Source organism: Mercenaria mercenaria, chromosome 4 (genome assembly GCF_021730395.1).
Source record: "Mercenaria mercenaria strain notata chromosome 4, MADL_Memer_1, whole genome shotgun sequence".
Classification (NCBI taxonomy): Eukaryota; Metazoa; Mollusca; class Bivalvia; order Venerida; family Veneridae; genus Mercenaria; species Mercenaria mercenaria.
In genome coordinates, this window is record NC_069364.1 from 11,569,496 (window position 1) to 11,584,951 (window position 15,456).

At 37.0% G+C, this 15,456-nt stretch overlaps 1 long non-coding RNA gene across 1 annotated transcript; it reads left to right on the plus strand.

Annotated features, from left to right (window-relative positions):
- Positions 1–7,017: 7,017 nt before the first annotated feature.
- On the plus strand, positions 7,018–8,161 carry LOC123551006 (uncharacterized). The gene is made up of 2 exons (XR_008370794.1): positions 7,018–7,580; positions 7,915–8,161. It is a non-coding gene; the product is annotated as an uncharacterized LOC123551006 (long non-coding RNA).
- The last annotated feature ends 7,295 nt before the right edge of the window (positions 8,162–15,456 follow it).

Consider the following 15,456-nt stretch of genomic DNA (forward strand, 5'->3'; position numbering starts at 1 on the left):
GCTAGAAACCATGTCAACCAATCCTGAACACTTTTCTAACGGGATCCTACGGTGCTACGACCCGGTCAATCAATTCTAAACACTTGTCTAATGGTTGATCCTACCACTACACCCCAGTGCTAGCCAATCCCGAACACTTTTCTAATGTTGATCTACGATCCTACACCCAGGTCGACCATTCTAACTCATGTCTTCTGTTGATCTACGATCTAACACCCATGACAACCAATTCTAAACACTTTTCTAATGGTTTGATTCTAGCGAGCTACGACCCAGGTCGCGCCAATTCAGAACCATTTTCTAATGTTTGATCTAACGATCTGCGACCTCAGTCAACCAATTCTAAACACCTTTTCTAATGTTGATCACATCTACGACCCAGGTCAACCAATTTTTTTTTTGCCGATCCTTAGTCTGTGTTGATCTACGATCTACACCCAGTCAATCCAATTTCTGAACCCTTTGATATGGTTGATCTACGAGCCAACGACCATGTCGACCAATTCTGAACTCATTTCGATGGTTTTGATCTTCGATCTACGACCAATTCAACCAATTCAAAAACCTTTTCTAATGGTAGATCTACCAGAATCAATCGACCCCAGGTCACCAGTTCAAAACACATTTCTATTGTTTTCTACGATCTACGACCCAGGTCAACCAATCCGAAACCCTTTTCCTGAATGTTGATCTACGAGCTATCGAACCCAGGTCAACCAATTCTTAACACTTTTCATATGGTTGATCTACGATCTACGACCCCAGTCATCCATTCGATCCCTTTTTCTGAGGTTTATCTATCATCTACGACCCAAGTCAATCCAATTCTGCTCGCATTTCCCGATGGTTGAACTACGATCTACGACCCAGACTTCCAATTCTTAACACTTTTCCTAATGGTTGATCTACCGAGCTACACCCAGGTCACCAATTCTGAACAACTTTTCTAATGGGTTGATCTACGAGCTACGTCCCAGGTCGACCAAATTCTGAACTCATTTCGATGTTGATCGACTGATCCTACGAACCCTTCAACCAATACTAAACACTTTTCTAATGTTTGATCTACTATCTACGATCCAGGTCATCCAATTCTAAACACGTTTCTAATGGTGTGATCTCGATCTACGACCCCAGTTCATCCTAATCCCGAAGAACCCTTTTCTGATGGTTGATCTACGAGCTAGCGACCCAGTCCGACCATCCTAAACACTTTTCTAATGGATGATCGAGCGATCAGACTACCCCAGTCAACCAATGCCCGAACCCATTTCTGATGGTTGATCTACGATCTACGACCAGGTTCCAACCAATTCTGAACTCATTTCTGTGGTGATCTTCGATCTACACCCATCAACCAATTCTGAACACTTTGTTCTAATGGTTGATCTACGACTACGACCCAGGTCAACCAATTCTAAACTACTTTTCTAATGGTTTATCTACGATCTACGACCCATGTCAACCAATCCCGAACCCGTATTCTGATGGGTATCTACACTACGACCCAGGATCAACCAATTCTAACACTTTTCTAATGGTTTATCTACGATCTACGACCCATGTCAACCAATCTGAACACTTTTCTAATGGTTAATCTGACGATCTAAGACCCATCGAGACCAATTTCTGATCGCATTTCCGATGGTTGATCTTACGATTCTACGTCCAGTTCGACCAATTCTGAACACTTTCTAATGTTGAGTCTACGAGCTACGACCCAGGTCAATCCAATTCTGAAACTCATTTCCGATGGTGTGAGTCTACGATCTACGACCCAGGTCAACCAATTCTGACACTCTTCTAATTGTTTGATCTACGACTACGACACAGTCGACCAATTCGAACTCAGTTCTATGTTGAACTCTACGACTACGACCCAGGTCGACCATTTGAACACTTATTCTAATGGTTGATCTACTACTACGACCCCAGGTCGAACCAATTTCTGAACTCATTTCTGGAGGTTGACTCTACGATCTACGACCCAGGTCGACCAATTCTGAACACTAATTCTAATGGTTGATCTCCAGCTACGACCCAGGACCGACCAATCTGATCACTTTCCTAACGTTGATCTACTAGCTAGCAGCCAGTCAACCCAATCTATCTCTTTTCCGATGGTTGTTATACGATAACGGCCCTCTAATGGGCAGACTATTCCTAATACCTTTTCTAATGGGGTTGATTCTTACGATCTACGACCCATTCAACCATTTCTAACACTTTCAATGGTTGAACTAACGAACTACGACCCAGTTCCAACCAACCCGACGCACTTTTCTGATGTTGAATACGAGCTACGACCCAGGTCAACCCAATTCTAACACTTTTCTAATTGTTGATCTAACGATCTAGCGACCCATGTCAACCAATTCCGAATGCCCTTTTCGCTGATGGTTTATCTTCGAACTAACGGACCCTGGTCAACCATTTCTGAACTCTTTTCTAATGGTTGATCTAAAGCTACGACCCAGTTCCGACAATCTGTAAAAGCTTTTCTATGGGTTGATCTACGAGCTAACGGACCCTGGTGACCTATCCCGAAACCCTTTTTCTGATGTTTATCCTACAGCTACGACCTCAACCAATTCTAAACACATTTCTATATGGTTATCTACTATCTACGACCCGTCAACCAATCTTAAAACTTTTCACTAAAATGGGTAATCTACGAGCTACACCCAGTCGACCAATTCTGAACCATATCTGATGGTTGATCTACAACTACGACCCAGGTCCAACCTATTCTAAACATTTTCTAATGGTTGTTCTACGTATTCTACGACCCAGGTCAACCAATTCTAAAACCATTCGTATGTTGATCTACATCAACGACCCAGGTCAACCAATTCAAACCTTTTCTTCTAATGGTTATCTTCATCTACGACCTCGAGGGTCAACAATCCCAAACCCTTTTTCTGATGGTTGATCTACGACTACACACAGGTCAACCAATTCTATCTAAACACTTTTCTAATGGTGTATCTACGAGCTACGACCCAGTTACAACCAATTCCGACCCTTATCTAAGGTTTATCTACGATCTACGACCCAAGTCAACCAATTCGGAACTCATTTCCGAGGTTGATCTACGCTTCTACGACCCAGGTCAACAATTCTGAACACTTTTCTATGTTGATCTTCGACTACGACCCAGGTCAACCAATTCCTAACACTTTTCCAATGGTTTGATCTACAGCTACGTCCCAGTCTACCATTTCGCCTGAAAAACGCATTTGCTTCTGATGTTGATCTTCGATCTACACCCAGGTCAACCAATTCAGAAAAATAACCACCGTTTTTCCTAAGTTTGACTCTACAGCTACGACCCAGGTCACCATTTCTGAACATTTTTCTAATGGTTGATCTACGAGCTAACGACCCAGGCAACCAATTCTGAAATCATTTCCGATGGTTGATCGACATCTACCACCCAGTCAACCAATCTGAACACTTTTCTAATGTTGATCTTCGAGCTACGACCATCCGACCAATTCGAACTCATTTCTGATGTTGACTACGATCTACGACGCGCAGTCGACCAATTCAGAACGACGTTTCTAATGGTTGAATCTACTAGCTACACCCAGGTCCAACCAATTTCTAAAACCTTTTCTAATGGTTATCTACATCTACGACCAGGTCCACCAATCCCTAACTCCTTTTCTGGATGTTGATCTACGATCTCCGACCAGGTCAACAATTCCTGAAACTCATTGCTGATGGTTTTATCTACGATCTACGACCTCAGTCAACCAATCCGGATCTCCTTTTCTGATGGTTTGATCTACGATCTACACCCCAGTCGAACCATTCTGAAAACTTTTCGTAATGGTAGATCCACGAGCACGATCCCAGTCGACCAATTCTGAACTCATTTCTGATGGTTGATCTACGATCTACGACCCAGTCACCAATACTGAACACTATTCTTTTGGGTTATTTACGAGCACGACGCCAGTCCGATCCAATTCTGATCACTTTTCTAATGGTTGATCTACGAGCTACACCCAGGTCGACCATTCTGAACTCATTCTGAATGGTGATCTACGATCTACGACCCAGGTCGACATATCTGAACACTTTTCTATGGTGATTCATACGAGTACACCCAGGTCGGACCAATTCTGATCTCATTTCTGTTGATGATCTTCGATCTACGACCCAGGTCGAACCCAATTTTGACACTTTGTATGTTGTTCTACGAGCTAACGACCCAGGGTTCGGACCACATCTATCTCTTTCTTATGGTTGATCTACAGCACGACCCAGGGCAACCAATATCTTGAACTCATTTCCGAGGTATCTACGATCTAGCGACCCAGGTCAACCCATTCTGTACACGTTTCTAATGTTGATCGACTACTACGTACCCCATTGTCGAGCCAATTTCTGAACTCATTTTTCTGATGATATCTACGATCTACGACCCAGGTCACCCAATTCTAAAACGTCTTTCGTATTTGTTGGATCTACGATCTACCGAACCCAGGTCAACCATTCTAAACACTTTTCTAATGGTTGAATCAAGCGATCACGACCAAGTCAACCAATCCAGAAACCTTTTCTGATGTTGATCTACGATCTACGACCCGTGTCAACAACCAATTCTGAACTCCTTTTCTTGATGGTTGAAGCTTACGATCTACGACCAAGTCCGACCAATTCTGAACACTTTTCTTTGTTGATCTTACGAGCTACGACAGCCAGGTCAACCACTACTCAACTCATTTTCTGATGGTTGATCTACGATCTACGACCCAGGTCAACAAAGTAGACATTTTTTATTTGTCGACCTACGATCTACGACTACGCGCCAAATCACACACCTGCCATTTGCAAGAAACATGATATGGAAGTTAGTTTGTATATGGCAGATACAACCTTATTTAGATGTCTGATCATTGCTTTTTGATTTCAGTCCGGAAAAGATGAAAACACTTACACGAGGAATATATATATGACGTTTTATGTGTTTAACTCTTCAGTTCACTATAAATACTAATTTCAATTGTTCCATTTTATTCAACCGTTTTGGCAAACAGTTTTATGTAGGCTTTTAATCGACTTTATATGTTGTGTATGAGCAAGTCTTTTCTACATATCAATTGGTATTTGAGAATTATGAAAGGTATTTCAAAATTCATTTATATCTTTAAGACAACTGATGTGTATAAAGCTTATATATCATTCAGACATTTTATATCACAGCCATGATAGCAGTTATGGAGCGCATTGTCATAATAAATATGAAAAATTATGAAAAACATTTTATGTTTTGGTTCTGTTTTGTATTGTATGTAGTAATGATATACTAACTGTTATTGTTTCCGAACTCACTATCGGTATTAACATGTTAAACATTTGTTACTGACAACATCTCAACAAGTACCAAATGCGGGTACGTCCATTTGTCCGATGTTCAAAAACGAAAGCCTTAGTGTCACTTGTTGAATCTTTCTATATAACTGTTTTGAGTTTGCCTAGATTCAACTGATTCGACTGTTCCAAAAGATAATATATAGTAAAAACAAGCATTTGGCGGCCGTTCAACCCCGATATATGTAACAACTTCACATGCTGCATATTATCCCTACATGGTTTCATGTCTCTATTGTTTTTATGAAAAGACGAAGAACTTAATTAGGTACATGAAACACAATTTTTTAACTGTTTTCCTCAACGTCAACGGCCACAACACTGGTCTGACTGTGTGAGATCAAATTAATATATAACTATATATACAAACTGCAATGTTGATAACAATCCTGTCATTTTTGATGATACCGACTCAATACTTTCTGCGAAATGCCCGACACTAATTCAGACGGACGGACGGACGGACGGGCAGGCGAGAGCAACACTAATCACCATAACCAAACATAACTAAGGTGGACCGAGGAGGGAGGGGGTGCACAAAAATAGAGATGAGTCGCGTCATGAGAAAACAAAAATTATGTGTTTGCGACAAGCAGGGGTTCAGACCAGCCTGCGCATTCCATGCTGTTCCTCGCAAACAGTTTCTCTAATTGCAATAGGCTTTCATAGCGAACAAAGCCACTCTGTTGGTTTTCTCATAGCACGGCTCAGATTATTTCATATTGCAACATTTCAATGCAAAAGAAATCGTTTATCGCAAGCTGCACCTTAAATTATACTTCATTACACATCTTCTTGAAATATGTCCAAACATTTCATGCGAAAAAAATATACGGCTTTCTTTTTACGACGGGTTACAATGAAAATTCATATCATTTCCGACTGTAATATTTGCATATGTAGATGAATATGCACTTGCTTATTTGTACTTTGTCTCGCAATTGTACAATCTTCAAAGTTGGTAACCTGAAAATTACCATATATGTTCACGTGATAAAGACAACTATGAAAGATAATAATTTCCAAATACAAGAGTGAATGTAAGGATTAGAAAGTAATAGATTTTTTTACCACGGATTGATAACTATCTAGTTGCAAACAGCATACGCCGTTTTAGTACTAAGACGTTCACTGTATAAATGTGCGTAACGTCAGAAAAAAGCGGGGAAATGCGCAACGTCATAACATAAATTCAGCTTCTAGTCTGCCAATATTCTCTGAGTTGAATAGCAGTCGGAATAATAACCTAAAAAAGAAAAAAATCAAGATCAGAATTTTGGAAGAAATCAAATGAAGCATATGATAATTGTTTGTAAAACTGAGTTATGGTTGTTCTAGCACTAACAAGTCGCTTTACGATTGTTGCTCAACATATATAGTTCAACATATATAGTTGAAATTGACAATATTCTAAATAAAACAGTGTAATATATTTCACTGTGATATTATCAGATGTATTTCTCTGTGAGATTATCATATGTATTCCACTGTTAGATTATTAGATGTATTCCACTGTGAGATTGCCAGATGTATTCCACTGTGAGTTTATTAGATGTATTCCACTGTGATTATTCAAAGAATGTTCACTGAAAATTTATCTGACGGAACAGAGAACGTGCAGACAAAGATAGTCTGCATGGATGTGCACGCTGATCTTGGTCTGCACTGGTCGCAAAGTCAGAATCACTTGTCGCCAGACGGCTAAAGGTTAAAGACTGCTGCTGTGATAGTTAATAAAATCTTTAAGAAGAAAACATTCGAACTTATATTCATAGTTTAAAGTTGCAAAACAAAACAATCGTGTTTTCCGAAATATTTCGAGGTATATTTAGCAAAATTGAAAACACAGTTATGGCTACGGCTTTTTCTTTTAATATTCTAGTTTCTCTGTTACATCGACAAGGATATTCGATGTCTTTCTTAACCTTTCTTTTGATAATGTTTTAAAGCAAACAGTTAATCAACACCGACAAAGTGAGAATCTGAACGAATTTATGACCCTTAAATGAAAGATTAAATAATTTATTCACTTGCATGCAGCTAACTACGAGATCCTCACTAACAGTTTTACTACCAACCTTGTGAAAGACAGCACATTTTCATCGCAAAACCCGTACAACGTAGAACCAGACAGTGATTACGAATGGGCAATTGACCATGTGTTCTGCAATGGAGACGCCAAAATCCTTAATACCAAAGTAAAACTATTTCATTATTATTGAATATAACTGAATTTGAACATGAAATATCTTCTGAGTAGGAAAAGATATGTTTAAAGAGGTAGCTGCACAATTTCTACAGTTGTACAGTTAAACTAAATGCTAACATATTTTTTTTCTGCATCTTGCTTAAAGGTTCAGTTTCAATAAATTGATTCGGTAGGCCTTAGACCCTTATCATATAAACCAGAAACATAAATTAGAGCACATGCAAATATTATATTGAAGTTAATGTGCAGGTATGTACGAATAAGCTTTGAAGTTTGCAGCTTCTTGTTTTTGACATGTTTACTAACTGCTAATCCTTTCACAGACTGCACTTAAAAACGACAAGAGGTTGCCGGGGCCACGGAAACTACCATTGAGTGACCATTATGGAGTAAAGGCTGTTGTTAAAGTTAAATACTAGCAGTGATGAATTAAACAGATCAAAAGTTACATACTGTATAATGTCAGCAGACGTATGATGTACGAATAAGACAAAATTAACACAGATATCAATGCAATAACTTGTTCATGAAGTTTGTTTGTTTTTGCAAACAATAAAAGAAATAAGCATTTATTGTTTGTTTTCTCGATTCTTATGGTATTTTGAAAAGCAGGAGGCAACATCTCCAGTGGCTCAAATGTTTTGCAATCTGGTGACTTCGGCCTTTATGCTACGAATTAGATGTGTACTGTGTCATGGCTTCTTTGAAATCTATCCTGTTCTACAGCAGACAAGGAGACGTGACCTTAAGCTGTACAGTGTGGTTACAAATAGAAAATAGAAGGGATTAACAGAAATTTTCCGGTGCACTTTAACTGCCAGAAATAATAAAGTATTGTAATTCATAATATAAGAACTTCATAACATTTATTGATCTTCACCACGGTTTTTATTGTTTTATTTTTTGACAGAACGCAGATTATTACCAGTATTATCAGTAAAACAAAAGACATCAGTCTAGACGGCCACTGACATTCCAGTAAAAACACACAATTCGTATGAAGTGTATTATATGGGATGAAATGTTTAAATCTTGGCTTTGGTTTTCTTTATAAAGACGCTTATAATGTCCCCAAGAGACAGCCTTTGGCCAGGCTTGCATCAAGATACTTTCCTGAAGTTTCAGATTTGATGCAATGTCCCTTACAAAAATGTTTGGCTGATACTCTAACCTATACTAAGTCCCAAACAAAATTTATTCGGTGTTACCAAGTGGGTAAATAAAGCTCATTGCGAATAAGTCATTTACTAAAAAGTATTCAACTCATGACATAAAATACATTTGATATCGCGTTTTAGTTTACCAGAGACCAAAATTGCTCACAGTAGCATATGAATGTAGCGTTTGTTTTACGACTGTTGACATGCTAATCACATGAATAAAAACAACAGAGGTCATTGCATTGACCTTGAACCTTAAGGAAGTCGAGTTTTTGGTAACTTTCAAGTAAGTTACTTTCACACTTGATGGTGGATTTTAAACTGATGAAGATTGCGATGTGAAGATTTTTGTAGGTAAGCCTATTCCAAATAGAGTTTACATAGACCTGCCTTATATACAGCTCAGCACAATGTGCGTTGCTGCATATCTTTGAACATTAACGTTTTTAATTCCGAAACGTTTTTTTCAACGTGGTTCATATCGTGGTTCAATATCCTTGAATCACGAATCGAAACAGCCCGGCTCATTTTAGCAACCTACAACCTTTCTACCTGTTCAAATTGTAATTTGTACTATCAATTAAACATCCTACGTGTGTATATTTGTATTAAGATTATATGGGCGAGCATAACTACGGTTATTAATCTTTATTATTACATATTAGTTACGTGAAGGGTATGTACCATAATTCACCACTTTCCCCATTTATGTTTGCAACATGATTAAATGACCTTATTTGCAAAACAAAAAAAATTCTTAGGTAGTTTTTAATTGGCTTAGAGCCAATATTTTCTTTGTCCTGAATGGACAAACAGAGTTTGTTTACAAGCAAATAAGGTTAGATTGTATTATATTAAACAACCTTTAATACAGAGTGACTACATAGGCTAAATATCTATATGGAACGAATATAAAAGCAAAACAAATCCAAATGTTCTTAAATTAAACTTATCAATGTATTTTATTCACCATAGAGCGCAATATATTTATACTCTAGAGTTGAAGGAAGTGGGAAAAACTAGTTTGAAATTCCAATATTTTGACCTTTTTAAATTCCAGAGACTGGACACAGTCTTTCTTTTGTGGGGAGATTTGGAGAAAACCCGGATATATTGACCTACTTTACTAAACAACCTGCGTCAAATGTCTTTTCTTTTGATGTTGTTTTTAAAGTACGACTTATTAAGAAACCCTAATTATATCGTCCGATAATTTAAAACCTAATTCGTGTAGTTTGATTTTCGGCAAACAGAATAGATGTAGGGTAATGTGTTTTATTTAAAATTTTCGCACCTAATGGATAAAAAATAAGGCAAATTATTACTGTACTTTTGTATTAAATTCAGTTTACGAAAACATATATGTAACCTTCTAGATCATTCTAAACAGACATAGAAATTTTGTTGTACCATCAAAAAGACAACTCTCACATAACTGCTATTAAAGTTTTGTTAACCTCGGAATGGGAATCAAGTGTCAATAAATTTGGCAGTCCTAATGTCATTCCACTCGACCAGTCGAACATTGCAACATAAACATGTGACATGTTTTTTCAAGGGAAAATCATTTCAAATGAGTCCTGTCACTTTTGTTGTTTAATTCACGTTTTTTGACTCCATAAAGTCTGAAATGAGTGTCTGTGGAAAATTCAAGTAAGCATTTTCCTCTTAAATTGATCTGACTTCAAAATGCAGGTTTAAATGCAGGTTCTCATCGTCTACAATCTACTCTAGAAGACAAATGATTGGTCATTGTATTTATTCGTTCCTTGTGTTTATTGCTTTGCCTTTAGGCTTTTATTATGCTAGATGTCACCGTTATAAATGGTTTCGCGATAATATCTATGTCCACACTAATTTATTCAGGTCGATTGTTAAAAAGATTCTAAACAGATATTAACACACTCGACACCTCATTTCTGATGATATCCTTCAAACTGGGAGCGAACCCGCGAAGTCCCGCACTCGAAATGGACGCCCTACCACGTCAACGCTCAGTTAATACACTATATATGCACATAAAAATGTTAAGAGTACAAACCAACTTAGCCAAATATACATAAAATCTTCTGAAACACACAACTAGAATCTGATACAACAACATGTAAAATACATAGATCATCTTATATAATGTGCGCAGCAAATTGCCAAATACAAAATAAGACGTTTCAAAATACTTTTAGCGGGAAAAAAATGACTGATCATATGATAAATGAACTATATGACAGGTATAGTATAAGCATATAAGTAATAGTTATTGTTCGAGTAATAGGTCTGCATTGTGTATATAGACCTGTGAGGGATTTGTGAAGCGAGCGAGCCTAGCGAGCGAGGTTTCAAATCACCTCACAGGTCTATAAACACAATGCAGACCTATTACTCGAACAATAACTATTACTTATATGCTTATACTATACTACATGCTTCTTTGTTTTATATATTACAGATTGGTTTCGGATTTGAAGAACGTTTGTAACGTGTATGTATGATAAAAACAAATAGTTGGAAGAAGGAACAAGACAATATGTGTCACAATTTATCGGATACTATTAATATAACAAAATGCCCAACTTGCTACGAACCTGTAAATATATTTGTCAGCAATTAGAGCATGACATGTTGTATTGCATGAAACATCCGTGCACAAATTTGAAAAAGTCTCTGAGATCATCCATGTGTGCCTAGTCAATTAGTCAAAATTTGACGCGGATGGTATTCTATAAGTTTTTTTCATAATTATTCTAGGAAACTTTAAGTTTATCTAGCTCTTTAATTTGACACTTAAATATTATAAAAAGTATTGATGTAGATTTATTTTTACATTATCACAAGAAATGCGTATCATAATATACCCTGATTTTGGCACACGCCAAGAAGACACAACGGAATGTGCTAAAAACTGCGCAGACACCATCGATAAGATATAGAAACCTTGAGTTTTCTTGACAATGAAAGTAATTAGTACAATTAATCTAGAGGTTGGTAGTTCGAGGCCTCTGTTTTGAATGACATGGCATCGATTTGAATAAACATTATATAGTTTAATGTCGTTTTGGTTCTCCGCACCTGATTCACGTGAGGAAGTTGTCATATACTTGTGGATGTCAATACAAGTATAGAATCAAGGATACATTGTACAGAGCAAAATATCTAATAATATTTAAAGGCATAAAAATGTCAACTGTTAATTTGATATAAGTTAACGACATTCAGCAAAATTAGAACATTTTTCAGAATACAAGAAATGTTCTTTAACAAGTTACCCACTAATTACCACTACCTAAAAACTGCCTTTAAATATGTTTAAACTGTCAATCTTATTTCAGACACGCTCGGAATGCATCACCATAATTTAACTGGGTTATTTTCAAAAATACAACTTCGTTACTTATGTTCCATGTTAATTGTACAGAAAATCGTCACATTTTTCATTAGTAGATTATTAATTAACTTGCAGGAAACTTGTGTATATAGTTTGTATTTTCTGCAATTATATAATTCTCAATATTTTTCTTTGTAAAATGAAATGTCCTGTTTCATGAAGCATTCTTCATTCTGACAAAGGAGTATGCCCGTATTAACTTTCAGATAAATACCAAGACATATTCAGAACTGAATGTTAAAACTTTACAGTAAAGTCATGCTCTAAGATCAATTTTCATGTAAAACTGGTTGGATTTTTTCACTTAAAACGTACTTTTTTGAAACTATTCACCTTAAAGCCCTGCTCCGCTGCTATTCAAATTCTTTTGTGTGTATGCAACCCATGATTACAATAGGTAACAGTTAACGGCCACGTGCCATACTGTAGCACGCAAAACCACAGGTATTTCATATAGAATTATATATGATATAGACTCTATTTTGACAGGCGTTACTGTTCACAGTCAGGATTTTCATGCTTTTTCAGTTACAACTCAAGGTTAAAAGGTAGGACGGGAGCAGGGCTTTAAATGTCATGCACGGACTTCTCATGATTCTACTGCATTGTTTCGGTCGCTTACGCATAACTTTAAATTTAATCACTGACAAGTGCGTAAGTGTGTCGATAATTTGGCTTTGTGGTTAAAGCATTGGACTAGCACCGGAGCGACTCGGGTTCGATTCCTACTACAGGCAGTTGAGATTTTTGTGTAGACAGTAGAAGTAGGACAGGTCTGGAAATTGTTATAGACCTCTTAAGTGGTCTATAAGTTATTTATAGACCTCGTCGGAACAAAGAAGCCGGTAGGTAAATTATAATTACTCACTTGGCAAAGATAAGGTTAATTCTGGTGCATCTGAAATGTCCCTTTCTTCTGAGGATGTATAAAACTTTTATGGTGGCACTTCTTGCTCAGCAACTTTATGTGACTCGTCAGTTCCCTCCGCAGTGGAACTTTTGCCAGTTTAAATTATATTAGCACTAGACGATGGCTGACCAACTATAAGGTAATTCTTATCGTTTTAGACCCACGCTAGTTATATTTCCTGTTGGAATAATCCACATTGGCCAAGGATAACAAATCTTTCCAATTGCGTTTAATTTCATCAATGGTTTGTTATTGCATTAACCGAACTAATAAGTGGAAAATACTTAGGACTCCGGGTACATTTTTATGCAATCTCGCCAGGCATATGTATGTTTTGACAACACAGAAAATGACGTCACTCGACCGTCAGCTATTTCTGGAAGTAAAGAAAATGAGTGTAGACATACTAAACATGAAAACGAAAGTCGCCTTTGCATTGGTCGATAGTTAGGGGTCACGCGCAGGGGTCACCCCGTCAAAATGTATGCGCGTGGACTTCTTCATCTTTTTTTGCCTCTAATGGGGAGTCAATTTTCAGCATTTTCTAACAATTTGAAAATACATGGGTTTTAGCACGACTTTTCATCTACGAAATCATATTTGAACTCGGGAAAAGCACAAATCCCACAGGGGTTCGTAACGGAGCAAGGGTACATAGAGATTTTTGGAACTTCGTCAAATCGCTCAAAGGTCCTTTTGATGTTGTCTGAAAGCGTCAGTATTTGCCTCGGATGTAAGATATTTCCGTATTTGAGAGCTGCAGACCTAGAGACTTCAGAAATATTTTCAAAATGAATTGAATTTCGTGTAATAAATGTTGATTCTACGGCAGCGTGAAAGGGCCATCAGACGCCAGTACTTTTTAACACGTTACAGTTTGTTTGTTTGTTTGTTTTGGGTTTAACGCCGTTTTTCAACAGTATTTCAGTCATGTAACGGCGGGCAGTTAACCTAACCAGTGTTCCTGGGTTCTGTACCAGTACAAACCTGTTCTCCGCAAGTAACTGCCAACTTCCCCACATGAATTATCAGAGGTGGAGGACTAATGATTTCAGACACAATTTCGTTTACCAAATAGTCACGAAGAACACGTTACAGGTGCGGAAAGGATATTCGTTATGTTCAAAAAGTTATTGACTGAAACTATTTTTTACATTCTTTCTTTAAAACCTACATTTACATAAAATCGTGTTGTAATGTAATTATACAAACGGCAAAGAAAGGGTGCATATGTTTGTATGTTTCTGGTATATATCTTGCAAGGAAATCATTGTTTATAAGAAACACACCTGTTATATGATGTATGATATGCTTGAATTTTAGAACAGTCGTACTCTCGACGGCCGTAAAAGTCTCCCGGTACTTGGATTTAGTCTTGTATATTTTCTGGTTCATGGAGTCCATTCAATATCTATGAAACAGAATTCCGCTTAAGCCGGTGCTAGGGGGCTTGAGACGTGTTGCACTTTATTGCCTCTTATGAACAGACTCAATCAAACCGAGTTTTTCCGTACATCGACCAGATAAATAAATATTATTATATATCATAGGTAAAAACACTTAATTGTCAGAAAATTCACAAATGCACTTTTTTAATTTGAAAGATATTGCCAAGACACCGAGGGCTTCGTTAAGTGTATATTAAAAGTAAAAAGGATTTTATACGATTTCTAAGGTAAAGAAGTTGTTCAAATATCTTGTGACGGGGTGGTTTTGCTGTCCAGCTCACGCCACCCTCCCCCTACCCTTCCCCTAGGACCCCAATTTTGAAGTCGTTGACGCACCAGTGTAGAAGTATACTTTCGTCACAACTTGATACAGCTATCAATATATTCAAGAAAAACAACTAACGTACCCAGATACATGTATCGTAAGTCCTTTAAGCTTAACTGAAATTAAATTAAGTTACTTTCAGAATAAACATAGGAAAGAAAAGTCGTTTTGAAAAGTTTTGTTTCTTTATAAAGATGTGTTAATAATGTCTCTTGGCAAAATATTTGTGCAACCATCTTTGACTATTTTTTATTTCTGATTTAATAATCAATACAAGTTTTGTTGTTGATGTTACCTTATTCAGCTACAGGGTTGTAAGATAACTTGGTGTTTAACGTTTGTTGTCTACAAAGAGATAAATTAAAGTGATTTGAATATGATGATCAAAAGCAAATATTTACTGGAGGCATAGACATCAAAAGTGTTATTTTTTTCATCGGATTGATAACCAAAGCAAACAAACAACAAAATAAAAAGAGAAAAACACCACTTTATCTGCTAAAATATTCAACCTAATAAGAGGTAGAGAAGACGTGTACTTTAGTGAAACATTGTTGAAAGGCCGACTTTTGTCAAAACAAATAATTGAATTTTTTTAGCAGTTCGTTTATATGCGATTAACATTTTATTCTGTATGAAC